Below are 26475 nucleotides of genomic sequence, written 5' to 3' on the forward strand. Positions count from 1 at the left end.
AAGCCCCATCCAACCTAGCTTTGAACACTGCGAGGGATGGAGCACCCACATCTTCCTCGGGCAACCTGTGCCAGGGCCTCACCACCCTCACAATAAAGAGCTTCTTCATACCCAAGCTAAATCTTCCCTGTTTAAGTTTAAGCCCATTATCCCTGGTCCTATTGCTAGAGTCCCTGATGAAGAGCTCCTCTCTGTCCCCCTTCAGATACTGGAAGGCTGCTCTGAGGTCTCCACGCAGCCTTCTCTTCCCCAGGCTGAACAGCCCCAACTTTCTCAGCCTGCCTTCATACAGGAGGTGCTCCAGTCCCCTGATCATCCTCATGGCCTCCTCTGAACTTGCTCCAACAGCTCCATGTCCTTCTTATAATGGGGAAACCAGAACTATATGCAGTAACAAATATTTAGTCTTGACCACATGGAGGAGCAAGGAAGTGGGGAATGGTGGAGTAGGAGGAAAAGAAGCAGTCTTGTAAGTGATGGGTGGTCTTTTTGACCAAGTGGGAACTGAGTGCTTTGGCAGGCTGAAGAGCAGGAGAGATGTGGGTGACTTGTGCCAGCCAAGTTGGGGTTCAGGATAGGTGAATTGGTTTTTGAACTTCTTTCTTGTGACCCTGTTAACACTGATGGCTGCAACTGCCCAAGGAAGGCATTTCTGCTGGAAGTTTGCCCAGAGCTGGGCAGATGTAGTGACCCCTCTGGGCCTGTTGTTCCCCTGCCTGGTCTGGTGGGAGCTCTTGCACTGCTGGAGTGGGCAGGGGTGTCTTGAGGTAAGGTGAAAAACCAGGGTGGGGATGAGGACCTTCTTCGTGCAGGAGGTACAGTTGTCTCAGTACTTTTATGCTTACATCAAAGCTCTAATAGATGATGGAAGTGGGCTGTGTCTGTACAGTGACTGAAGGCTATTGCCTACTGTAGCTGTGATCCCATTTCTCCATGCTGTCTTGTGTCTGGCCCCTTTGGCAAGCAAAATGACGCTGTTGCATGGTCACATAGCTGCCCATTGCTCCCCATCTAGGTGGACCATGTCCCTCACTGGTAACCTCTGCTTTACAAGCGCCCTGTGTGCAGCCTAGCCCGGTATTGACCTGGCTACTCAAGGAAAAGTCAGGAAATCCAGTGTGTCTTGGGTTAGTCTGTTTTTTTTAAGCTGTGTTTTACATTCCACCTGGATTTTATAGCAGGCAATTTCAGCGAGAGGCACAGGGAACCAGGAGACTTGGCGTGTCTTTACTTGAGGAAAAACTGTCTTTCACACTGCTTCACAAGTCTGCTGGCTCCATGTCTGCAGTTTCCTTGCTTTTTTCAGGATCTTTGCTCCTGGCCGCTCACAGGGAGTGCAGCAGAGGAGGGTGCAAGGCCAAGCAACATGGGCAACGTGGTGTTCGCTTGGAGGAGTGGGGTGGCAGCTCAGATGAGTGGCTCATACCTATGGGTTGGATTTATATGTGTTTGGGAAACCACAACTATTTGACTTCTACCAGACTCTGGGCTTTGCCAGGCTAATCCCATTTTAATGCTTGAAGTCTTAATTTCTAAGATTGGGGCAAATCCTTCTGCAGGAAGAAGAGGAGTAAGCAAGTACAGCTGTCTTTTGGAATAGGAACTAAGAAGATAAAATGCAATGAAGTGCTGACCTAGACTGGTCTAATGACCAAACTGTAGTTAGGGGACGTGGGCCATGAAGCTGATCCTGGACTGCGGGCACACTTGGACAGGTAAAATACCTTACTTCCTCTCTATATCAGTGAATATGTGTTCTTCTCCTGGCTTAAGGCCTGAAGGTCTGGCAGCTGATGGCTAGAGACTGAGGCTACAATGAGTGTAATCCCAGAGGGCTGCATCCATTGCTCTGAGCCACCAGGACTTGATTCCTGGTCATCGGCAGTGTGCTGGAGGGAAGGGCTTGGAGGGTTTCCAGGCTGCAGCTTTGCCATCCAGGCTGGATCTCAGCCCTGCCGTCCTGCCTGCCAGGGGAGGTAGGCTCGGGACACAGCCTCCTGCTCCCATCAAGGTGATTTCTTGCTGGTCTTTTAATTACTGGTGTTGGCGGATGTAAATTACTGCTTGTCCCGGTTTCTTAATGCTTTTTTGTTGGGGTTTAGAGCTGTAACCTGAGTGACAGTGCGGTGCCTTATTGCTTTTTATAATTAATTATTCCGTAAGGATTGATGCGGTTGCCCTGCGAGCGCTATCGGCTATGTGTACTCGTGTCCCCCACACCACCGGCACTCCGTGGGCAGCGGGGCCTGGGCTCGAACCCGTGTCCTTCCCACCCGGCGGGCTGCGGCGGGTGGCCAGCAGAGGGCGCCGAGCCCCCAGGCACGGCGGGGCCGGGCCGTGCCGCGCCGCGGGGTCCGCGCCTTCGGAGGGGCCGCAGCGGGGCGGTGGGCCCCAGCCGGGGACACCATTCCTTTCCTGTCCCCTTCCTTAGCGGCGTGCCACAGAGAAGCGGAGGGAAAAAACCCACATAAAATCCGTGTTATAACCAGACCAACCCGTCTTCACCCCGTGGAAGCTTCACCCGCTGTGAGGACCGCTGGGCTTCGCGGCTGCAGGGCTGGCGGCGTGTAAACCCGACCCTGGCTGCCGTTAAAATACAAGAGCACGCAGTAAGCACTCAGCGATTATATATATTTGTTGGACCAGGTTTTTGGCACGTCGGGGCGCTTTAAACTTGAGCGGATTCATGTACAAATCAATTCGGAATTGGGAAACCATCACTTCCCTTATGTATACGTCTCTCCTGCGTTACCAGTTTTCCAGCTGGGAAGGCTGGCAGGCAGACGGCTTCAGAGGCAGCTGCCAATGCTGATTCATGACCCAACCCACAAAGGATATTAATATGGTACCGTAAGAACATTTTCCCCTCAAAGACAATGAATGTGTAATTTCTGTGATGCAAGTGGAGGTCAGTCTGATGCTGCTCTCTTGCCAGTAAGTTATACAATAAGTTTATAAGCGTACTTGTTGGACAGAGCCAAAAAACTTAGTATCCCTTTCCAAGCCAGGTTTTTACCCCATTTGGTTTACTGCGAGCCCGTGGGTTTTGGCCAGCTACAGTCATACTATAAATTAATTTTATTCTGCAACTTTAGAAGGCACTGTAAGGTTTTAAGAATATTTTTTCCAGTTGTCACGTTTCTAAATATGCTCTTTTTTCGCCATCTCCAGTGCCAAAAAGCACAGCTTAGGAATGTAGTAGGAACATAGGAATTGCCACAACAGTCCATCTTGTCAGTCTCCTGTCTCCGTCGGCTGCTGGTGCCAGATGCAAATTCTTGAAGTAACTACGTAAAAGAAGTTCTCCTACCAAAAAAAAGAGGAGTACTGAGGCGTGGCAGGAGAGAAGGAAAATCGGAGCGGCTGGGAAGGAGAGACTGGGCAAAAAGCCTTTTAATTTGTTGTATTTATTTATTCCAGCTACTTACAGATTTGTTTTATTAGAACTTAAGGCTGATTTTCATTTTCTTTCTCTTGCTGAGTAGCCCTCAACTGTGCCGCATACCAGAAGCAGCAAAAACAGAGAAGGGAGCTTCTCACTTTCTGATTTGCGAGGGGACGCAAAAGGGCTTTAAAAGGTGAAAACTGATTTGCCAAAGATCATGGGAAGATTGCAGCAGATCATTTAGCAGAGGCAAACAGTGAGGATGCTGTGGAGCACAGTGTTGGAAAGCAGTATGTGCTGAATATCCTTACAGCAAGTTCATCTGGCCTGTCTAATGGCTAGTTATTGTTTGAAATGCTCGCATGAAAGCACGGCACTGTGTGAGCGCTAGGAAATTCAGTGGTACAAGAGAGTTATTTAGCTTATGCCCTTGAGATTAATCACAGGCTCGGTAACTTAACTCCACAGAGGTATCTTTCTGCTGTAATGTGACTTGCTCAGGCAACAGCTGAGCTGCCAAGGGCTGGGCAGTTATCAAAAATCACGATGTCAAACTATTTGGATGTCGAGTGGAATCCCCAGTTCATGCCACGCAGCTTTGCAGGCAGCGGAGCAGCAGTACCCCCTCGCTGCACTGCTTAATCCGCTGGAAAGCTGCATTCGTTATCGCCCTTGGGAGCCCGTCTTGGTTCAGTGACGACGAGGCACAACAGGGAGAAAGCTGGAGCAGGTACAGATCTCGGGGGCACCCCTGCAAGTTGTGAACGTTGCCACTGATGTCTGCAGAATCATTTTCCATGCTGCAAATTGGAGTGAAATATACTCCAGGTGTTTGGTGTTCAGGACTGTGATCTGGTGTTTTAGTGGGTTCATTAGCTGGCCGAAGGGGACTCACACTAGCTGCATTTCCCGACGCTTTCATGTGCAGGAAGCTTACTGGAGAGTTAAGAGGAGCATAGTCAGTGTGAAAGCATACAGAAAATGCAGTGGATTAGAAGAGGCGTGTGTATAGAAGTTACTAACACTATGATGGATCATATTCATAAAGAATTGTAGGGATCAACGTATTCCTCACTGAAGAATCTTTCCATCCTTCCCGATAAGTGTATTGGATGAAGGCCATCATTAATTCAAATGAATGTCTTGCGTGTGTGTCTGAAGCTTATCCAACACGGACCTCGTTCACTGACAATGAAAATAAATGCTTTATTCTTGTTTATTGCTGCCCTCTGTGGCATGGGCCACCTGCATACAGGGGGAGATATTTTCCATACACAGGTCCCCCCAAAATGTCACCCTAAATGATCGAGGGCAGAGGAAAAAGAAAGACATTTCACGTACATAAAGTATGTAATTAAAATGATGAATTATTGTAAGATAGAATATTAGCCTTTTGACATTTTAATCTGAGCAGGAGAGAGTGAGAGGGTGCATTCGGAGCCGCTCAATTAAATTTAGAATTCTTTCCCCTCCATTGTTATGAATAAATAGAAAGATTCTGTAGCAGTCTGAGGAATTATTAATTGCAAGTACTGTAGAAGGTGCATGCACCGTATCATGAAATGGAGTATCATTGTTAGTGACTATATTTCTTGGTAATTAAGGCCCAGACTAATGATGCAAGTTTTCTTCAGCATGATTTTCATCTGATTATGAGGCTGCTTCATTAAGAGCACTCAGACTAACGAGCTGTAGCTGTAATAAAGTAATTTTCTGTCTTGTGCTCTGATTGATAAAGAGTTTCTATAGCTAAAAGGAATTGAAAATATAATTATAATTAGAAATGGTTGAATAAAGTTATTACAGGATTGCTGAGGGGTAGTGCAATTGACACCATAATGTTTTTTGGAAGTGTGCATCTTAAAATTGGACTTTATAAAAGGAAGGGAATGGGGGGGGGGGGGGGAAGAACCCACCACCCCAAACCCTCTGTGCTAATAAATGGGCAGAATGTTGCTGCTTCCATAAAATGAACTGTTAGATTAAAGTAAAATGAGGTTTTCCACATTGTTCAGAACAAGAAAAACATATGCAAGAAGAATGCCGTTGCCTTTCTTCCCAGCATTCCTCTTAAGTGAAGTAAAGCTTATGAAAGTGCTTTTTACTCCATTTATAAAAATTTTCATGCTGCCATATGTTGCAAAAAAGATCTTTTTGATTAAGCTGATGTGTTTTGAAGCACACACTATAATTTTGGAGTTTTCCTTTAAAAATGTGCAAAGAGTTACGCGAGTCTTTTCTATATATTTGCATACGTTAGCTAGTGGTCTTTAAATACAGTTTAAGAACAGAGAGGTTTTCCTTTCTCTTTCTTTCTGTCTTTTCATAATCTCCTTGTGTTGGCCAATATCAAAATATAAGTGGGTCACATACAAGGGCTCTTTTTTTTTTTTTCTCAAGGGGAAGCAAATCAACTTTTTATCCCAGAAACCTTATTCTTTTTTATGATGTTCATATTCTAAACAGTGCAAACTCCTTTAGAGCAATCCTTTGTGCGGGTGTCATAGGATATATATGCTGTATTGATATAAAAATCTATAATAAGGGTTTTATTTAGAATTAGCTGATGCACTTTAGTACTCAGAAGTTGTTTGACTTATTTAATTTGGAGGCTTTTTGTATTCCTGCATCTCCCTCTTTGGAAGTCATGCATATATTTTAAAGCTACAGTTATGCACATTTGGTTATGTAAATCTGTCCTATGCAGACTCAAAGGAACTTTATTGTATTGGATTGAGCCAAACAGTAGATCATCTAGATGTATATTTATGCTAATTAACTTAAAGCCAGCATTTTGCATTGATTGCTCGGTCATAATGCCTTTTTTGGGAGATTTTTAGAATTTTTGAAAATCATTCTTAACACATTATCCGGTGATAAAAGTATGTTATTGGAATACCATTAGCAGGAATAAAAAAAAAAAGAGCAGAATTTTATTGGTTGTTCATTGAAAATGTTAGCTGTGATTAGTTACATAATCCTACATTAACCTGTAAATTAAAATTCCTTGGTGCAATTTGATGGCTGATTTAATTTTGTCTTTCTTTGTTTGCCGCAGGCTAATTCCATTATGAATTCTTTATACAGCCTTTTCCCTCAATGATTAGCAGCTTCTACTCAAGTTCTGATTACTATTGTACACTTAGCACTACATAAAGCTGGGGATTAATATTCCCCTGAAGAATTGTTGCTATGGATCTGCTCTATTCCTTCTAAGAGATGTTTCTGCAGCTTCAATTGTCCATAAATTATGATCTCTAGTGAATTATCAGTGGGAGTGAACTAAGCTTAACAAGCTGAAGAGAGCACTCTAGTTCTGAAAGAAAAAGGGAGAGAGAGATAAAAAGATTCTCAATTATTAATTGCAAGGTTTCCATAATACAGAAGTGGTGATATTTTCCCTATCTTCATTCCTGTGAGCGTGTAAGAAATCAGGGTGAGTCAGAAACACTGAAGTCCTCACCCCCTCCAGCACTTGGAGATAAAACCTACCAGAGGATCTTAATTACGTGTAGATGGAGGTGGAAAAACCAGCCCCATCGCCCTGGGGTTTAGATTTGTATTTTGGCTCTTCTCATTTCTGTTTCTCCATCTCTGTCCTCCTGGTATAGTTTTCAGTCTGTCGATAGCACGATTAGAGGCCTGGCTCAACTGCCTTTAAAATATAGTTGGGTTTATAGGGGATTTAATTGCAGATGTCTGAAGATCTTTCATATTTGGAGAGGCTTTATTAAAAGACAGCTATTCCAGTTCAAGTTTGTGAGCACTTTGCTCTGCTCCCATCTGTTCTCCTTTGTTAGGGCTTTAAAGTCGTATTTATCCTACTGATTCATGGCTGTTTTCCTTCTCCTCCCTTGAAAAATCTTCTCTGAGGGCTGGGCTGCAGCACTGCTCTTTCTTGATGGGTACATTAGATTTTCCTTATTGAGATGATCGTGTCCTCCTGCCATCCAGCCCCAAGCCAAGCGAGCTCTTGCTTTAGGCCACAGAGTGTCAGGGATAAAAGACTGCTGCAGAGGTGACTTTGCATTTACCTCCTTTTCAGGGAAGTCCTCGAGTGGCACAAAGCTGGCTCTGCAATGACTGTGCCTGGCTTATGCGATGGGTGAGGAAAGGAGCCAGCATGGAGTTATTGACCTTCCATCTCCAGCCAGCAGATGCAGGGCTACCCTGAATTTACTCAAGGTACTGGAACAGAATGTCTTTGGCTGTTCCATGCCAAAAGGAACATAAATCAGTTTTGGGTTTATGATGTTGTTTTTAAAGCAGATTTTACTGCCTTACTTTCAGCTGTTGCAGTGGCTGAAATGGTAGTTCAGCTAGACCTGAGGTGTGAGGCCATCCTGAGAGCCTTAGGTATTTTTTGGATGTTCTTTGGGCTAGAACATGGTCGGACTGCATCTGCCAAGCTACCTCAGGCATTGTGGTATGCTGTATGTAGTGGTAGAGCATATTTAGTAATGTATATGTTTAGAAGGGGTTGGTAACTCTAGGAATTATTGTACTTTTGTGAGGGTTGGCAAGTAACGTGACCTAGCCCACAAGAGTTGTTTAGCATTGGAACTGACAGTGTTCCAGCCCTATTCCAAGAGAAACAAATAACTTTTTGAAGTGTGACTAATAGAAGGTGCTTTTTTTCATCTCTCTTTCAAAGCCCCGCTTGATAATATTCAGCAAAATCTGTGTATGCTTTAAATTAAAACCAGCGACTGAGCCCAACTGGTGTTTTGTGCTTGGAGCTAGTGACAGAAAGAACAAAGGTGGGTTAGTTAAATGACTGGATCTGAATTCTCTGGTCTGCTTAGTCCACTTCGTGCTGCTTATTGAAACTGCTGGAGATTCCCATCAAACTATTCCCTGAGGAGCCACAGTGTTGTCTATTGTCTTAGCCCATAGCGCAACCAACAGAAGATGACGTATATGGAGCAGACAGGACTTTGATTAGCCCCAAATGCTAGATGTTGTGGCTGGGAAAATTGAGGAGATGTTGGAGTAGTCGCTGCAGAAGGGCAAACACACTGGGTGTTCACGTGTTTTTTCTTTCCCACCTATGTATTCTGTATTGTGCTCAGAAACTCCGTGCAATGGACAACTTGACCTTATAGTTTACATTTGGGCTGTCATGTTGAATAACTGCTAACACATTATTCTTGAAGAAGCCGATCTTTTTTTCTCCAAGCCCACTCTTGTCTCCATAGCATCCTTTTGCAGTGCCTTCCTCAATTTAGTTGAGAGCTGTTGAAATTGTACTCCTTTTGCTCTCGTTTTAATCTGTCTAGTGCCTTTGGGTGTTCTGGAGCTCTGTTGTGAAAAACAGTGTCGTATGTATTTACCCCCTTAATGATTTTAAAGGTCTCCTTTTTTGTCCCCTTAATAATTGTAAAGGTCTCATTGCTATGGCTCCTTAAGGGCTGTTTTCCACCCTGAAGGATGCTGCTCCCCTACCCTGAGTGTCTCTTCCTTTGACCAGAAGCTGATCTCCCTTCTTTGTTCCCAGTTGTATTCTTTTCCAGGTGGGGCAATCAGAACTATCCGCAGTATTCCAGATGTGGATGTGTTGCGAGTTTGTCATAATCACATCATCTTGCATTTATTGACATTTTATTGCCCAGTTATCTAGCTCTGAGTCCTCATGGGTTTTGGATGGTATAATATTTGCTCTCATGTGCAGACAATGATCCTTCTGTTACACCTGCTAAATTGACGGTGATGGCAATAGATGGAATGCAAAAGTTCCTTCTTGTGAGTACATATTGCTCCTGTGAATTGATGATAAGGTTGCTACAGTAAGGGTGTTAACTTATGCCTCATGGTCAGTCATGTCAGTGGAATTATTTACTGAGAACAGTGGCATACTAAGCTGGCCAGTACTTCCTCCCCAATCCCTTTTTAGACTGTGTGATATTAATCATCATTTTCCTGACTTCTCTGTTTTCCAGCTGAAATCCTAGTTCTAGGATTGGCTCTAGTGTTCACCTTGCGCATCACTGATCAAATCATCAGGGAAGTGAAACAGTAATTACTCTTACTCATTTTTTTAAGTTTGGGTCTAGCTGTGACTAAAGCTGGCTTTGCTCCAGCTTGAATTCAGTAGGACTTTTACCAGATTAATACCAGTCGAATAGAGGAAATCCTGGTCTGAGCTTGTTTTCAGTCCAAGCTTGGTTCTCTGGCAGGGATAAACTGCATAAGCCCTGGGCCTCTGATCAGTCCTCTCTAGCTATTTGGGTGCCTGATGTCTCCACAATGTTATTACTGCCTCTTTGCTCTCCCCCAGGCACTGGCTTCTCTCTGCTGTGTTGCATTCAGTGGACTAATTGGTGAAAGAGGGCAGCAGAGATCCTTTTTAATAGCTTATCTGGCTGCCTCAGCTAGGGAGAGGAAAGCTCATTACCAAGAGGTGTTTGTGAGCAGCCTAGCATAAGGGTATGTGAGAATGCCTGTGCTAATTCCAAGGGAGGAATTGTGGGGATGAGGAATGGTGCAGCATAAGGCAGAGATGCTAGTGTGTGCCCGTGAAGACATGTTAACTCAAAGCTTAGATCAGATGTTTAAGGAAAAGACTCAGAATCCTATTAATGACATAGGTAATAGCAAATGGGATGCAGCCACAGGATGCATGAGCCATTCAGGTCTAAAACATGTGTATGTATTCTACACGTGTGCCAAGCCAGGACTATACTTATGACAACAGTATTCAGTAGATACAGTGATCTTTCCTAACTCAAAAGGTTACTTGAATGTGAAGCTGAGGGTGACCTGAAAGAGGGAGAAGTGTGAATTAAGTTTAATAGAAAGCAGTGGATCCCCATCCCCTCTCCCAGGTAATTCTCCTCTAAACCTATTGAATACAGAATCCTTTAAAAATTGGGCTGGAAGGTGTGTTGGAGTTACAGTACTGTGGGGAAGGATGGGTGATCCCTGTGACATGTTTACTCAAGCCATTCTGAGGGTGCTTGGTGATGGAGGTTGCACAACTCAAGAAGGCAGTTCTTTCTGGTGCTTCATGGTATTTGCTATAGTCAAGTACAAATGAGTCTTGAGCCTCCCAGAAGCTTCATCCTATTGCTGCTCAGTTGCATCCACTCTGACAAGAAGAAATGAATCACTGTGCCATAGATGTGTACTGTAAGAATGTGGTTTTGTTGTTTGTTTGTTTTTCTTTTTTTGGTCTCTTTTCATCCTTACACTGAGCAAATCTCACACTTTAAGTCTTTCCTCGTTGGCTGTGCCTTCTGGACCGATCATTTTTGTTGCTCATTCTTCTCACTTCTTTCCTGAAATGGATGCAGTGTTCATTTGAAGCCTTAATGCCATTACAGAGAGCAGGGAAGTTATTCTGTGTGTTTTGCAGGCTGTATACCCTCTTTATCTACTCCAGCACAGCCACGTCCACTCTGATCCAGTAACCCCTAAACGTGTTTCTGGAGAACTGGTGTTTATCCAAATGCATCCTGTGTTGGAGCAGTTAAATGCTCCAACATCACTTTATACTTGTCCCTGTTTAATTTTGCCCCATTCTTTTCTGTCTCTCTCATGTGTTAAGAGCATTTGAACCCTCTTCCTTCAGGTCTCTGCTACTGTGAAATGTGCTAAACTTTGTACAAACCAGTGTGTTATGGTTTTGCTCTTCCTTGATTTGAAACTGGGCTGTCAAATCATAATTCCTCTTTGTACACCACAAGCAGCTGACACACATCGCTTTGCAGATCCCATTGTCCATGTAACCTTAAAGGAAAATCTTTCCTCCTTTGTTGGTGGCTTTACTTCTTCCTGCTGGAAATAAACCTGGAATTTCAGGGCTAGAGGGCAACTTTTCACATTTAAGCTGTCTTACTTAATTTGCTGTTTTATTTGTTCCTAAGGCAGGTCATGATGACAGTGTGGCATTTTTCATTAAGGCTGTATCCTCTTGTCAGGAAATTCAGACAACAGTGAAAAGTGGCTCCTTGGAAAACTTCATCTGCACCCTTGGCTGACTGACTCAGTTTTTAGTTCACCTTCAATTCCCTCCTGTCTTCCTTTCTTGCAATGTCAATTGTTTATGACGTCTCTTGACATCAGAGGTACTCCTTGGAAGTCCCTACTTGAGCACCTACATATATTTCAGCAACATGACACGACAGTCTGAGCAATCATCACGCATCTCACATAGCAGTGAAGGGCATCAGCTGAAGGTCTGTGTGCAACCACCAAATGTTTGAGTGCCTGAGAAGGGCAGAGGCTTGCTGTGAAGAGCAGTAATAGAGACAAGAAAATAAGAGGATAGGGGCAGCCTGGACAAGATTTAGAGAGTGCTGTAGAAATAAATACACTGCCAACAGCTCGTCACATGTTCTATTCACCCCTTTACTAAACTCTGCAGAAATAGACGTGTTTAATCAAAGAAATGGAACTTTTTAAGATCAGTTGGCAAGTGAACCTCTGCCAGATTTGTTTTCTGGCCATAAAGTTATGTCTGTAGCAGGGTGGAAAATAATCCTTGATTCAGAGATTTACAGCAGGGATGAATTTACTGGTCAGGTGGATATTACACCACATTTTCACATGCAGAATCCAAACATTCTCAGCTTGGATTCTGAAGTTTTGTGGGCCATATAAGTGATCTGTTTGCACAGAAATGTTTATCCCAGAGCACGTTTCTCAGAATAGTTCTATTGCATCTGTTTCCCATAGTGGGTTTAACCCAAAGGTGAATACTTCTTATTGTAGTACTTTTAAAGGAGAGTGGCTGATTTGGAGTGCATGAAAGTTTGATAATTCTCACATTAACACCTTTGCTAGATGTGTAGATTCAGTAGCTCCCAAGCTTCTCTGCAGCAGCCCTGATGACCAAAGACCTAAATTCTGATTGCTGTGGACTTGGTTCTAACTCTCAGTGATTAAAATAGGCTCAGGGCCAACAGCCCTATGTGAATATTTGTGGTTCCTGTTAACCTTAGCAATGCACAGCACACATTAAAATTACTTCTGCGACCCTCACCATCTTTTCAATTAAATTACTTACCTGTAATGGCTCCATATTAAATGTTAATGTCCTTTGCTCCTTTTTACTGGGTGTTGTTCAACATCTAAAATCTTTCTCCAGTTTTCAGTTTTCTGTCTCTAAAGTAAGTAATGATCAGTATCTCAACAGACATTCCAACAGAATAAAAGCCACTGTACTTCTTCAGACCAAAGATTGAGCAAATCCAGCGTTCTGTTCCCAATGACAGCTGTAGATGGATGCTTGGAGAAGATGAGGCACGTATGACGCTTCCTTTCCAGTACTCTCCTAGTCCTTTAGTACTTTCCAACCAAAGGATTTCTTGAACCTTGTATGGTGTGTCTGGTCATTACCCCCCAGAAGATCACTCTTGTAGATACTTCTGTTGTTTTCACCTTGAACCTTACAAGTGTTTTGTAGTCCCAGCATCCTTCCAGGTGGCTCTTTATGCAGCAGAGGTGTTAAACAGAATTTGGTTCGGTTTGAAATTTGTTTCCACAGACTTCTTTTGATGAGCCTTTGCTGTGTTACTGAAAGATGTGGTCAACAGTCTCTCCTTCGTGTCCTCTTGAGGCTGCATGCAGTTGTGTAGGCTCTTACTGCATCCGAAGTTCCATTTCTCATGCTGGATTGAAGCGGTACAGCCTATTCTATTTTGCCCAGAAATATTCCCTCTGCAAGTGTGTGTGGATGCAGTCTAGATTTCCAGCTGTGGTGGATGGCGGATGATTGAGTCTTGTATGAATATGTGTGACCCTGCTGTCGCAAGTTCCGTTCATCCTCGTGTGTGTCCACTCCAAGCAGCTCATTTCTGGAATTAGTCAAGTATTTGCTATTGCTTCCTTTCACTTCAGCACAGGGGTTGTTGTTGATCAGTTCTGCAGCACAGAAGCTGAATATTTATTTTGTTTCTGCTGTGTTCCTACATTGTGCTGGTGTACAGGAATGAATCATTGAGAATTAGCTCTTGGGCTGATATAAATCAGCACAGCCCTGTTGATTTCAGAAAAGCAGTACAGCTGGGTTAGCCAAGTCTTTTGATGTGTATGGGAACTGCTTAGTTTCCTATCATAAAAGCGGTTAAGTGTGTGCCTGACTTTGGATAGGCATCTTCCAAAGAATTGTGCTGAATGGGAGTCAATGCAATAAACCTCCACAGCACAATATTCCTTCTCTGATGTTTCAGTATATGCAGTAGTCAAAATGTTTACACATGCGTTATTATTATTATAACCCCCAGTGAACTCGTCTCCCCAGCTGGAGCTCAGATATACAAGATAAAGTTAATTGGGCTCCCTTTCAACTGGAGAATTTAGACCTCCTTCTGGCTTCTCAGGTAGAGGAACGTGTTTTGGACTGTTGTTATCTCTCACTATTCCCTTGAGCTATGCTAAGTCAAATACTGTAAACTGCTAAACATTATTCTAACATTGGTAACACTTGTATAAACTCTAGTGCCGTTCCCTTCTTAACACCTCCCACTTCCTTGCATCCGTGTAAATTCTTTGTCCCAGCATGGTGCACAAAGGTCTGATACGGATCAAGTAACATGCCCAATACAATGAATGCTTTCTTTCCGCCTTTGCTGGACTCTGGAACTCTTGTTTTACTTCTGTTCAGCACTGAAACTGAGGCCAGCTTGCCAGTGATTTATTGGGTATTCAGGGTTTCCAGTGATTTACATTTTCCATCTTCATCCCTTGAAGGCATTAGTGTTGCTTCAGAAGGATGTGGTGGTTGGCTTTAGTGTAAAATATTCTTTGCAGTTGTTTGAGTTTTGAATTCAGTAAATATCCTCACCTTCTTTGTAGGAGTTGTAAAAGCAGTGGTGGCTGGATTTGGGCTTTAGGAAGAATGAAAGGGAAGTTTCTGCTTCAAAGATATTAAAGAGTTAATGGTTTTGGTTTGTTGGTATTTTTTTTTTTCCTCTGGAAAAAGAAATCTATCTTGGTTTGACTGACCCTGGTGAATTCATTGGCAGTATACAATGAAGTACACCTTTTCCTCGTTGCTTATCTAACTGGGAGATGGTCTTTCTCTTTTGCTCAAGGTCCAGGCAACAAGGGAGAACCACTCTTCCCTTCCATACAAAAGCATTAATGAAGGATCACTCCTTTTCAGGAATGTTTCTGGGAATAATTACGAAGAAATTCTGACCAAAGAGATTTGGTTAAAAAGCAAGACCTACCTACCCACTTCTCTCCCCCTGTTCATTTCCAGTTTAGTTTAATGAAAGTTGTCATTTAGCCTTTGGTTCAGGGAACCCCAAGGTACTTGTTTTAAAGCATTCACCAGCATTCACCAGCAAGTGAATGTAAGTCTTGTCTTTCTAAATCTGCCTGTAATAAGGTGAGGGGGTCTCTGCATGCTTCAGGCAGTCAACTGCTAGAAGTCAAATACTCACCCTAGGAAGTACTAGCTTCTGAGGAACCTAAGTTAGAGCTTCCTGCTGTTGCAATTAAGATCATTTCAGTCTTCCAGCTAGCTGAGTGTCTGCAGGGCTTACCCACCCCTTGTCTGAAAGGTCCAGCTGATCCCCAGTATTTGCACATGCAGGTGAAGTAACGTGCTGCAGGATACGTGCCTAAGGCTATGCTTCCCTTTCCCTTCTGCTGAGGTGCACCTTGCCTGCAGGCACTGCATATGCAATTGGAGAATGATTTATATGTTCACTTAGAGAATGAGAGAGCAAAATGGCATCCATGGCTTAAGCTTTCAAGCCTCCTGGGATGCTGGCAGCCTCACAGGACTGGCTGTCCTCCCAGGCTTTCTCCCTTTGTGCCTCAAATCTCCCAAACTCAGATTGATTGGGCTCTGCTCCAGATACAAATGACAAAAATGGAGCTTTCAGGGGTGACAGCTACTGCCCTAACTGGGACTGTAAGGTCAAATCAGCTGCTGGTGGCTTTGCTCTTGCAGTCCAGAGTGGATCAGCCTCTGTTTCCCATTATGCTGTCAGTAGACTTCTGAGCACAGAAGGGAAGAAGAAGAAGGAAGAAAGTGAGAAGGTGGGAGTTAGTACCATGAAGCAGTGCTGTTCTACAGCATTATTTGCTTTCATTGTGAACCCAACAGCATTGAAATGAAACCGTATGAGAACATGATTATTCCTCCGTGATGGTCCACCAACTGTAGTTAAGAGTAGCTTCTCCAGCCTCACATCCCAAGGAAATGAAAAGATCTCTTAGGGACAATGCCAGTTTGTTTTATCTTGCTCTAACATCCTCTGGTCCAAAGTGAATATCTAAAATCCATCAGACTGTACCACTTGTAATATTTTTGAATAAAGCTGTTGAACTTCAGCTCCTGTAAAACCCATATAGCAGTTTGTCTTTCTTTTAATATCGTTGTTGCATGCTGTCATTTTAATTGTAATATTCTTTCTTGCAAGGCTTTTAAGGATTGCTTCTTGAAAGGTGTTGGAAAGGTGAGAATGATAATTAAATCTTATCTCAAGTGTAATTTTATGGTTATATCGTCCTATTCCCCAGAAGTATGGTTTTGAAACTGTGGGCTGTGAGTGAATCTCTGGGGCATAGCTGAGAAGAAAGTGCTAAAACAAGACTCTTTAGCCCAATTATTTTTATGTCTGCATTGGAATGAATTTCCAGCTTCTGGAACTTCTTTGATCATTTCACCAGTGTCATTAAGTAATTATATTAAAAGAAACAGTCCTGTCCTTAAACACTGCTGTGTTTGTCACAAATTATTGGAGGCTGGAGAGCTGAAAGGATTCTGTCTGAATTCCCAGAACCAAAACATACATATGTGCACAAATACATCCCCACAAAGCAACTGGAATGTCCTGTGCATGACTTATTCTTTCTTGGTGCTCCAGTTAGAATTATTTCATATTTCAGACAAGATTATTCTCAACTATCCCAAAAGAGAAATGGTAATGCAGTTTTGTGCTTATTGAAATTATTTGCAAGTCTGGATGAAATTCAGATGGTAGTTTGGGCTGAGGAGAAGGACAAAATCTCAGGGAAGTTTAAAGGCAATGCTTTAATATGTATCTAAATGAAACTTTCTCTATTTTTAAAAAGGTTTTTCATTCTTAAAGAATATATTGGTTTTAAAGTACTTTTGCTGCAATATGACACACTTATTCTACCCCAAGAAGGCTTTCTTAAGTATTGATTTTTGCTGAGGAAAGGAAATCTTATTTCTGGTCATCCTGACCCTATGCATTTGAAAACTTTCTTTCATTTTCATGTAGCTGTAGTTAAATCTGCATGGTTAGATCATGGAGCTAATTGAATGAAGGGGACAACCAGAGGACATTGCATCTGCAGAAGCTTATCACAGCATGGAGCTTGGTTCAGATAAGTCCGTTTGTTAGTTCATGCCTGCACCCAGTTGGATCTTGAGCCAAATTACCTTGAAGCCCGTCCGCCCTGTAGTCCTGGCAGTGTCACTTCTCTGTGGGTGTCCTCTTCAAGCTGGAGTCAACATCCATGACCAAGCTCGGGAGCCTTATTTGTGCAATCTGCAGGGCAATGTAAAAACTGAGATGAAAAGAATAACCTGAGTCCTGCAAATGTGTATGTATCTCTTCAGTAGAGTGGTACTTTTGTAGAGGGGTTACCAACAGGAGAACATCTGTCTTGCTGTGAACAACTGCCCAGGAGCTGGCAGAGGTGTATGGTAAATCTCAGATCCCAATTCTAGGAGTAATACCCTGTCAGAGGCTTACTGGTTTCAAAGAGCACCCACAGAGGCTCAGCCCTGGGTGTCATCCCTCTGAGAGCACGGGGAAACACTGCATTTTGAGAGGATTCTGGTTGCGCACGTTTAAAGGGTGTAGTATATGTGTCTGCCTGGGAGTTCAACCTGATTGGTTCCAAGGTAGAAGTATATTTAGAGAGGCAAAACCCCAGGAATTATTCCTGTGCTGCCCCCCATGCATGCCTCGCACAGAGAAACCAAACTCAGTGTTTCTGCTAATCATATTTAAACCTGCATAATATTACAGTTTCATCAAAAGCTCATGTAGAATGTAGTTTCTTCTGTTACAACTTTTTTCTTTTCTCCTTTGTATTTTGGACACTTGTGTGATTGTACTTACCATCAAAGTGCTTCACAAGCCAAGGGGGAGGATGTTATTTTTTTCCTAAAGAGCTATTTAAAATGTTGTGTGGCTAACTCTTCTCTTTTAAAACTTCCTAATGAAATATAGGTCTAGACTGAGGTTGATTTTGTAGAAATTGGGCCATATTTCTTGTTCTCTTTCAACCTTTGCAACCTCATAATTGCATAACTTCTCCCTGACATTAACGGGACTTACACATTCATAAGGAGAAAAAAGCACATTCCCACCCTCTTGCTTTAAAATGTATCCAGTAGATAATATGAAAGGCTTTCTAGTCCTAATGATTTTTTTCCCCTAATGTTTGTTTTAAGAAGTGTTCCTCTGCAGGGGGTTGATCCAAAGCCCATTGAAGTCAGTGGGAATTTTTCCATAGAATTCAATGAAGTTTGGATCTGGTCCTTAGATAGCTCCGGGAGGTAGCCTTCTCATTTCTTGCAGCTGTCCTTGGAGGGGTTGGAGGAAAGCTGCTGCACTGTCAAGTCCATACAGTGTGGAGCATGCTATTGATTATAAAGCAGAACTCCTGCAAAATTTCAGCTGGAAGGGGGTGGGAGGTTCCGCCTAATAATCAATAGCACAATATGGCACTATATCAAGGAACTGGCTTTTTAACAAACACTTTCAAAGCAACAAAGGAGATGAGATGGTTTTCATTTAAAAGGCAAAGTCCTCTTTATTCTTGGGATTCCAGGCAGATTATCCCTGGTATGTCCTCGAACGCTGTACTGAACATATTAATGAGGGTTTCTGTTCTCTTTGTAAAAGCAGCACATGGAGTACCTGCCTTTTTAAGTGGAGCAGTAGATTTGCACACACACACTTTGTGAGTTTGCTTTGGGAAGCGTAATGATGCGCTGTTCAGCAGTCCTCTGTCACTCTAATTTCGTATCTATACCACTGCTTATGCGTTCAGTGTTTACTTAAGGGTGTTGTGAAGGTAGATACATAAGGACAGGCAGTCCATGTGTACACTTAGCATTAAGGTAAAAATCCCAATTTGGACTCAACTTTAATCTTGACAAAGGTGCTTGGGCTAATTCTGTTCTTGTCAGCTCCCATAGACATTCCTCTCAAGGAAGTCTCTGTAAAACTTTGCATGGAGCAGCTGGCTGCAGAGGTTTAGCAGCTGCGTGTAGCCAGATCTCTGTGCTTGCAAGAAGTCCCGTTGATTTTTACCTTTACATTTTTGTTGAAACATGTACAGGCATCTTATCCTGAGTGTTAGGTGACTGTTTTGGTTTTGATGCTGTTGGTATAAAACTATAAAATGGGGGTGGTGAGGCACTGGCACAGGGTGCCCAGAGAAGCTGTGTCTGCCCCATCCCTGGCAGTGTTCAAGGCCAGGTTGGATGGGGCTTGGAGCAACCTGCTCTAGTGGAAGGTGTCCCTGCCTGTGGCAGGGGGTTGGGATGATCTTAAGGTCCTGTCCTACCCAACTCATTCTATGATTAGTTAGGCACTGGGTTAAAAACACCCTTGTTTCTCACTGGACTAGTTGATTGGCAATGAAATGCAATCACATAGGGCCATGGATTTTTCCCTTTTTCATTACTCATGAAAATCTTGTGAATGCCCCCAAACATCTGGATCCCAATGGTAAGGTGATGTGGAATCTAAGGCTACTTAGCAGGCAAATGCTTAATAGCGATAATTTTTCCGGAAATAATTGTATAAAACTGAATAGTCAGACAAGGACGTAGTTCTGTTTCACCTAGTGTGATCTCTGAGCTCTGGCTGCGGGTGATAGTGTGTGGCAGGGCAGAGTCTAAGCACTGGGTGAGCAGGTATTGACTCTAAAAGTTCTCTTGGCCTACAGAAGTTTCTTGTGATGGTGCTTCCTGATGTGTCTTTTACTTAATACTCGCCAGAGGGGAGTGTTTGTCCCTTTGTGTCCCCTCCCATAACATTTCCGTTCCCTTTTGGCTGTGAGTGTTGATGGTCCTGGGGCAGGACCAAGATGAACATCTCCCTTTCATCTTATACCACTCCCTTGGAAGTTCATTTGTCATCCCTCAATTCAGGCTTGGAAAAATCTGACCATCCTGGTTACTGTCTTCATGGCAAAATTCCATCTGTCTTTCCAACTCTTTGCATGTCAGAAAAGTGGGAACTGGAAGAATGACATTGAACTCTTCAGTATTTGTATGTAGGCTTGTTCTGAAACATTATTTTGAAATATTAGTGATTCTGTTTACAGAAATAAGTGATACCTGTGTATTATTAACTTGTACTTTTGTGCTAAAGAAGTTTAATGTAGCTTAAAGCACATTTGTTTTTGAAATGTAGCTGTTGGAATTCATTTAGTTCTGACAGAGAAGCTGTAGGCTCCTTACTACTGATAGGTTGTCCTATTTTATTTCTGTTCTTATTTGTCCCAGTGATATGATATGCAATACAATTTGCCTGTATCTGTTTTGTATTTCTGCTTCTTGGGTCACTTAGCCTTACATAAGAAATGTCAGATTCCTCTAAATGTTCAAAGTATCTCTTCTCCTCCTCTCCCTCTTTATCTGACTAGGGTAGAAATTGAATAGAGCTGATTAATGGTTGCAGGGAGAGAGGGGATAGGAGAAAGAAGCTTCACACAGTCCCAGTGACTTTAATCCCTTTTCACATACAATTGGGAAAAATGAAACTAACTCCCAAATGTGAAATGAAGAAAGCTGCTGGCTCAGGAACAGAAAAGCTGCCCATAGGGCTCTGCGTTGATGGATGAAGGAGGCTGGCTCATCCCGGTGCTCCATCAGTGGTGTGGTGGTCCAGTCTGAAGTGGTAAAATATGTGAGTAAGCTCATTTGGTGTTCCTGCTAAATAAACATTGATCACTTACATCATTTATTGCTTACATTTATTAGAGGTGTGTTTGATAGTTGGGGAAGAGGAATACAGACAGATGAGCACAGGTTCTGTGCTGCACATCAGGTTGAAGGTTACCTGAGAAGCCATAGCAGTGGTCAGTGCGATGCTGCCCGCTGCTATGTGTGTGCTGTAAGTCTGGCTGATGATACACGTGTGCTGACGTTGAGCAGGAGGTGTTGGTCAGTGAGGGTAAGCTGGTCCCCCATGAAGAGAGGATGGGGTGCCACAGTACTTCTGAAGGCCTGGTGCACCTTCTACACCTCTGCACTGCAGCTGGGAGGGCATGTTTGTTGCACTCCTTTGATGTTGCTTGATTTTAACATCTATATTGTCAGTATAGAATCACAGAATGGTTTGGGTTGGAAAGGACCTTGTAGATCATCCAGTTCTAATCCCCCTGCCATGGGCAGGGACACCTTCCACTAGACCAGGTTGCTCAAAGCCCCATCCAACCCGACCTTGAACACTATAATAGCTAGACATATGGTATGTTTTTGAGTTAGCCTTTCCCTTAATCTGTTTCTTTATCATACATAACTGTGTTGTATGTGCTTGGCACAGTTGACTAGGTTTTTATCTCCAATAGATGAGTCTTTTTCACTATCACTGTGAGGTAAGAAGGGTCAGGGTGTCTGGGTATTGTTCAAATGGATTTAGGGAGTCAATTGTCATTGCATATTCTTGAAGTGTGATACCTATTTACTTGTACCTATACGTACATTTGAATCTCACTCCTAGGACCCCTTCCCCCCCCTCTGTTGAAGCCATAAACGCTTTCTGTTTTTTCATCAATAGCTGTACAAAAGAAGGAAATTTATATTTAATGAGAGCCTGTCTCCTGGTGTTTACAAATTCCTCTGTGACGAGACTACAGCGCTAGCACACGGAGGCATTTATACTCTAATAGGATTTACCTTTACAAATATCTGAAAACCTTTTAAAGCAGAGATTAAATTGTTTAGCTCAATATTTAATCTGTTACTTCCTCTTTAAAGATGCCCAGTGGAATTTGTCATACACTGAGCTGATAACACATAATATTGATCAGTCATAAACATAAAACAGAGAAATCTCAGGAAGTCTTCTGCAATCCTTTTCTTTTTAATTAAATTTTGATCTGAACTGCTTTTGATTAATTTTCTTATTTGTAAGTATGTGAATTCTGGGGGCCAGCAAGTTTCTTAAGTTCCTTGGCATTGGTCTCTGGTGAGTGGCTTAGCTCAGGAACAGTATGATTGCATTTTTATGGTTTTCAGATATTTAATAGCTTCTTCCTGTCATTTTCTGAATGAGTGAATAAGGTTTAGCCCTCTGGGAGCCAGCGCAGCATTGGAGAGTGCAGAAAATGACTTGGATCTGTGTACTTGACTGATTGCCTTAGTCTTAATTGTTCTCTTAATTAGCTGCAGTAGCAACTGCATCTAGGGAGAGATCACGGTATTGGTAAACAGCTCCACCTTGGAGCCCTGTGAAATGCCTGTTGGAAACATGACAATGAGCTCTGTATCTCCGCTGAGACGCAAACCTGCCAAATCTTCAGCCCCTGAAGTCTTTGGTCTCCTCATGCGATCTGTCACTCTCATCTGTGAGATGTAGGCCCCCAACTGTTTGTTCTTAAACAAATTAAGCTTTAATATGCCAAAAGCCAGCTTTATTGAGCAGAATGAGGGAAGGGGAAAACAAAAGAGTGTCGGTGGAGGCTTGCTCAGATAACTTGAGGGTTTTTTCCCAGGTTAGAAGTGGGGAAAAAAGAGATGTGTTGTGGGACATCAAGGCAGGCTTGAAATGTTTTGTTGTGGAAAGCCCAGGGAAACTGAGGTCAGAGAGGATGCCGCATGTCTTGCTGTGGTTGTCAGTTCAAGTCGTCAGTCTAAGCTGCCAGTGCAACCCAGCCACGGCCTCCAAAAGGAGTTATTTGGCATGCCTTCTGATCTTTCAGATATTTTGAATGCAGAAATATTTGTGGCAGTTGAACTGACCACCAGTCCAGCTAAATTCCCCATCCGCTATGTGAACTAAACTCTGGGACTTGCAATGAGGGGTGTGAGGTTTAAGGGTTTGTGTTAAGATTTGTGTCATTTAACTTCTACTTCAGCTTTGTAACCTAGTCTTGGTGCCATGAAATTAAAGCAGAATTAGGCATGGTGGATCACAAAAGCTGGTGGGTTTTAAGAGGATCTGCTCACCTGGTCTAGTGTAAGGCATCCCTGCCCATGGCAGGGGTTGGAACTGGATGATCGTAAGATCTTTTCCAACCCAAACCATTCCATGTGTCTATGACTTTTAGGAGCTTTCATTGGTTAATACCTGGCCCAAGATAAAGCTATCTATTTAGACAGAGATTAAATTGAGACTTTATTCATCACTGCATTCACACTGTGAATGTCTGTTTCAGTGCCTATGGCATTCCATGCAACATGGCACTGACAGTGGAAAGTGTGGATTAATGCAATTTCTAAGTCAGACAGTGGCAGATTGGGTTCTAGAGACAGACAGTGATCAAAAATGGTTATTTTTAAATTCAATTATTCTTTCTTTTCTTTAATCCTGCAGATTAAAGCAGATAAACCTACTGTAATATTGCAATATTCCCTTTTCAATAAACAGCATATTCTTTTTTATGTGCTTATCCAAAAGGAGGGTATACTGATGGATTGTTTGGTTTTGTTGCTGCCAAAAAGAAATGCATGGGAAGATGGCATGAAAGGATTTGTTGGTGCATCTCACCTGGCTTTCCAAAGACTTATTTGTAGACCAATAGGTATCACTTTCTTAAGTGCCATCAGTGCCAGACATAATGTATTTTCTACCTCTCACAGGGGATTAGTTCATAGCATTGGCTGTTGTGTTAATATCACTGAATATAATTCAGTTTTAATTACAGTTTTAGCAAGATTTTTAGCAAGATTACACTTAGTCTGCATAGTTAATCTTACCCCTATTGAGCAAGAATTTGTGGTTACTTTGCACTGTAGCAGTGTTGGATCGGCACCACTCCTCCTGCAGGAATCTTTGATATCCTTCCTCCCAAAGCTTTTCTATGCTGAAGTGCTCTTCATACCCAGTACTGCATTGCGTTTGCTCTAAAACATCTATTGAACCCCTTGTTGACCTTTTAGCCGCAGAAAGAAGGCAGGTTCAGACGAGTAACGATCAGGTAATATGTATGGGGTAAAAAAGGCCATTCAGTCGGGTTTGTAGTAGTTAATTCTGAAATCAGTAGTGATGGTTAAACTGCATTTTATTATATTAAAGGCAGTAAAATTCTGTAAGAGCCAGATATGCTGGAATCCAGTATCAGCAGTGGTTGTAGTTTTATGGCAAATTAACCCATGGTATGAAACAAGCAGAAATTAAATCTGGATAGAAGTTCAAGCTAGTTACTCTAAGCCTGGCTTTACTAGTTTTAAGTTCCTGTGAAAATCTGAAAGGGCAAATCATATTTAAAAGAAGATTACTATAGAGGTGAAAAAGAACTAATACATTCACTGTCACTGTAGCCAGTGTCCTTTTTGCTGTTCTGCAAGCAACATAAGCATGAAAACCATTTGCAGCTGCAAAAGACAGATGTGATGTAACAGGACATTTGGAAGAAGAGGGCTCTGTAAGGGTTGTCCTTTCCTTGTTTCTGCTTAACCCATCTGATAAAACATAGGGCAGGTGTAGCAGTGATGTGGTAGACACTGGGTGAAGTAAGTGTGTTCTGTATGCAGGACTCTTAAGATTGGTTAGATAGGGTGTGTAGAATAGAGGTGAATAAGACATTGAACTCTGTTTTTTATAACAGAAAATAATCATTTAAGTGTTTCCTCACAGTACAGCAAAGAAGGGCACTGTGCCCTTCATTAAGGAGGGCTCCTTCATTTAAAGGAGCTTTAAACATAGTGATGGCAAATACGTGTTTATGCATGGTGCTGCTCCCAGGTGATGCTGAAACCCTGGAGGCTGTGGAAGGGCTGATGCTTGTGTAGCCACGGAGGGTACCCAGAGGCAGTGAACTATAGGGTGGGACTCTGCCTTCCCAAGCGGCCCAGCTTGGGGCTGTTGGAGGGGGCTGTCTTCATGGGTGTTTTGCTGAGGAGCCTCATGAGTGGGGTACCAGCTTCTCTGGGCAGCCGTATGACAAATGGGACTGAATGGGTTTCACGGGCCATCTCTATTCCTTCAGCATGAAGTGATGGATATATATTCCTCATGATGGATTGATTGGATTATTCTGAGGTGCTGGCAATTACAATGAACCTTAAATTGCTGGATGCCTCATGTGTTCACAGTGCTATAGATACATAGCTACATGTGATTTTTATCTAATGCTCTTTGGTGAAGATAATGAAATTGAGGTATATGATAAGGAACTTGTGAGTGTTGGCAAATCAGTGCAGGAAGGCTTTTTGTATATATTCTCGAATACATTGTGTTACATTTCCCTGATTTATAGCCTAGTTATTTTTATGTGTACTCACTCTTGGAAGACTCTTATGTCAGCTCATTCTCTCCTGATGACTAATGAGAGTATTCATGCTCCACTGTTTAAACCAAACCAAACCCCGAAGAGCTAGTGAGCAGACTGTTACCACAACTGTACTAATATAAATCCAGTTACCCCACTGACTTCAGTAAAATTAGCAATTCTTGAGTAAAATTGTAGCAAGATTGCACTGTGATCTAATGTAAATACTGCTTTTAAACCTCATAGTTAAAAAACCATGGGTTACTGAGTAATGTGTTCTAAGGGCCAAACAGAATTAGCAGCAATTTACCTAAAACTCTGCTTTCTTGTTTTAGTTGCCAAACTGAGTTTACGGTTTGCTTTGCATTTGCCTTACAATATTTTAAAGCTAACCTGGGCAAATTACACTTTAAATATCATTTGTCTAGGTGGGTGAAGAAAGCTTTGGTTAGAAGTAGACATTTGTGCTTATTAGAAGAGACATCACTCATTAATAGCATGGGGAACAGCAGTAACTCATGTATGCTGGGACTGGAGGGTGCTTTGTGCTGGAACAGCGCTGCTAGCCCTAAGAGTTCATAAATACTGAGGTGGAATCTAAGAAAAGTAATCAGATTTGGGTCATAGGGGGTTTGCCTTTGTAAAAATGTTGTTTTATGAAGTGCAATTCAGAAATAGTGTGCTGGAGACTCCTCGTTGGTTGCCATCTGCCTGTGAAGTTTTAGGATTTCTCTAAGTCCTAACTTACAGGTTCCCTCAGCAGTTGATTTCTATCAGCTGAAAAGGGATCTGTGTCCAGAGCTTTAGGGAGGATGCTCGGCTATGTGACCTAAACACAGGCACAGTGAGGGACAGCTGTCTGTCTGTGGTGGTGTATCACAGCTTTCCACTCTGTGTGTGTGTGCAATTGGAGGTAGGGAAGGCAGAGCCACAGCACAGATGGGTACCCCTTCCGCCTCCTTGCTGCTGTGTGGACCATGAACACCCTGCAGGTGCTGCTTCAGCCCTGGCATTGCCTTTGCCTCATTAGATATGTGCCTTTCTCACATCTCTACCCCAAAATACCCCTTTGTTTAACAGAATGATTCAGGGGCTTATTTTGCTATATGAACCAAAAAGAGCAATCCCATGGCACTGTCCATGCCTGCCTAGTTTCCTGGTTTCACAAAACTCCTTTTGGATGCACTTATCTGCGTTGCTGATAGGGAATTAAGGTATTAAACTCCACAGTATTTGGAGACCTCAAGGGCCAAAATCATCCTTCAGCCTCAAGGGAAGCTGGAAAACTGCCTGATACTGTATAGATAAAGTAGGAAGGAAGGGTACTGTTGTTCTCCCTTACTCAACAGATAGGCCAGCATAAATGTGTCCAGAAAAGATGATACAACAGCATCAGAGTAATAAGATACTTTCCTTTTCCAAACTTACTGTATGGGGGAGGGAAACTGAAGCTTTAAGATCAATATTTGCACAGCCATATGGTGCAGGAGTCTAGGAGAGGGGGACATGAGTGTGCTTATCCTTTAATGGAAGGGGTTTGCCTTTTACATTCACATGCTATTCTTTTTATATGTTACCATATTAAATGTTAATGGATTTGGTGTTCTGTGTCTAAACTGTGTGACCCATCTAGTTGACATTGTGAGCACATGCTCTGTTTTGTACATGGCTGAGCATGTTGTTGTTCAATAAATAATGAATTA

The 26475-nt window shown here is 42.6% G+C and overlaps 1 long non-coding RNA gene across 1 annotated transcript in view; it reads right to left on the minus strand.

Moving 5' to 3' along the window:
• Positions 1-26475, minus strand: part of LOC133213756 (uncharacterized) — a 532499-nt gene that overhangs the window by 408480 nt on the left and 97544 nt on the right. The window lies entirely within an intron of this gene.

Source organism: Neopsephotus bourkii, unplaced genomic scaffold (genome assembly GCF_033783945.1).
Source record: "Neopsephotus bourkii isolate Nb327-2 ecotype Australia unplaced genomic scaffold, CSIRO-AGI_Nbou_v1 NB_845, whole genome shotgun sequence".
Classification (NCBI taxonomy): domain Eukaryota; kingdom Metazoa; phylum Chordata; class Aves; order Psittaciformes; family Psittacidae; genus Neopsephotus; species Neopsephotus bourkii.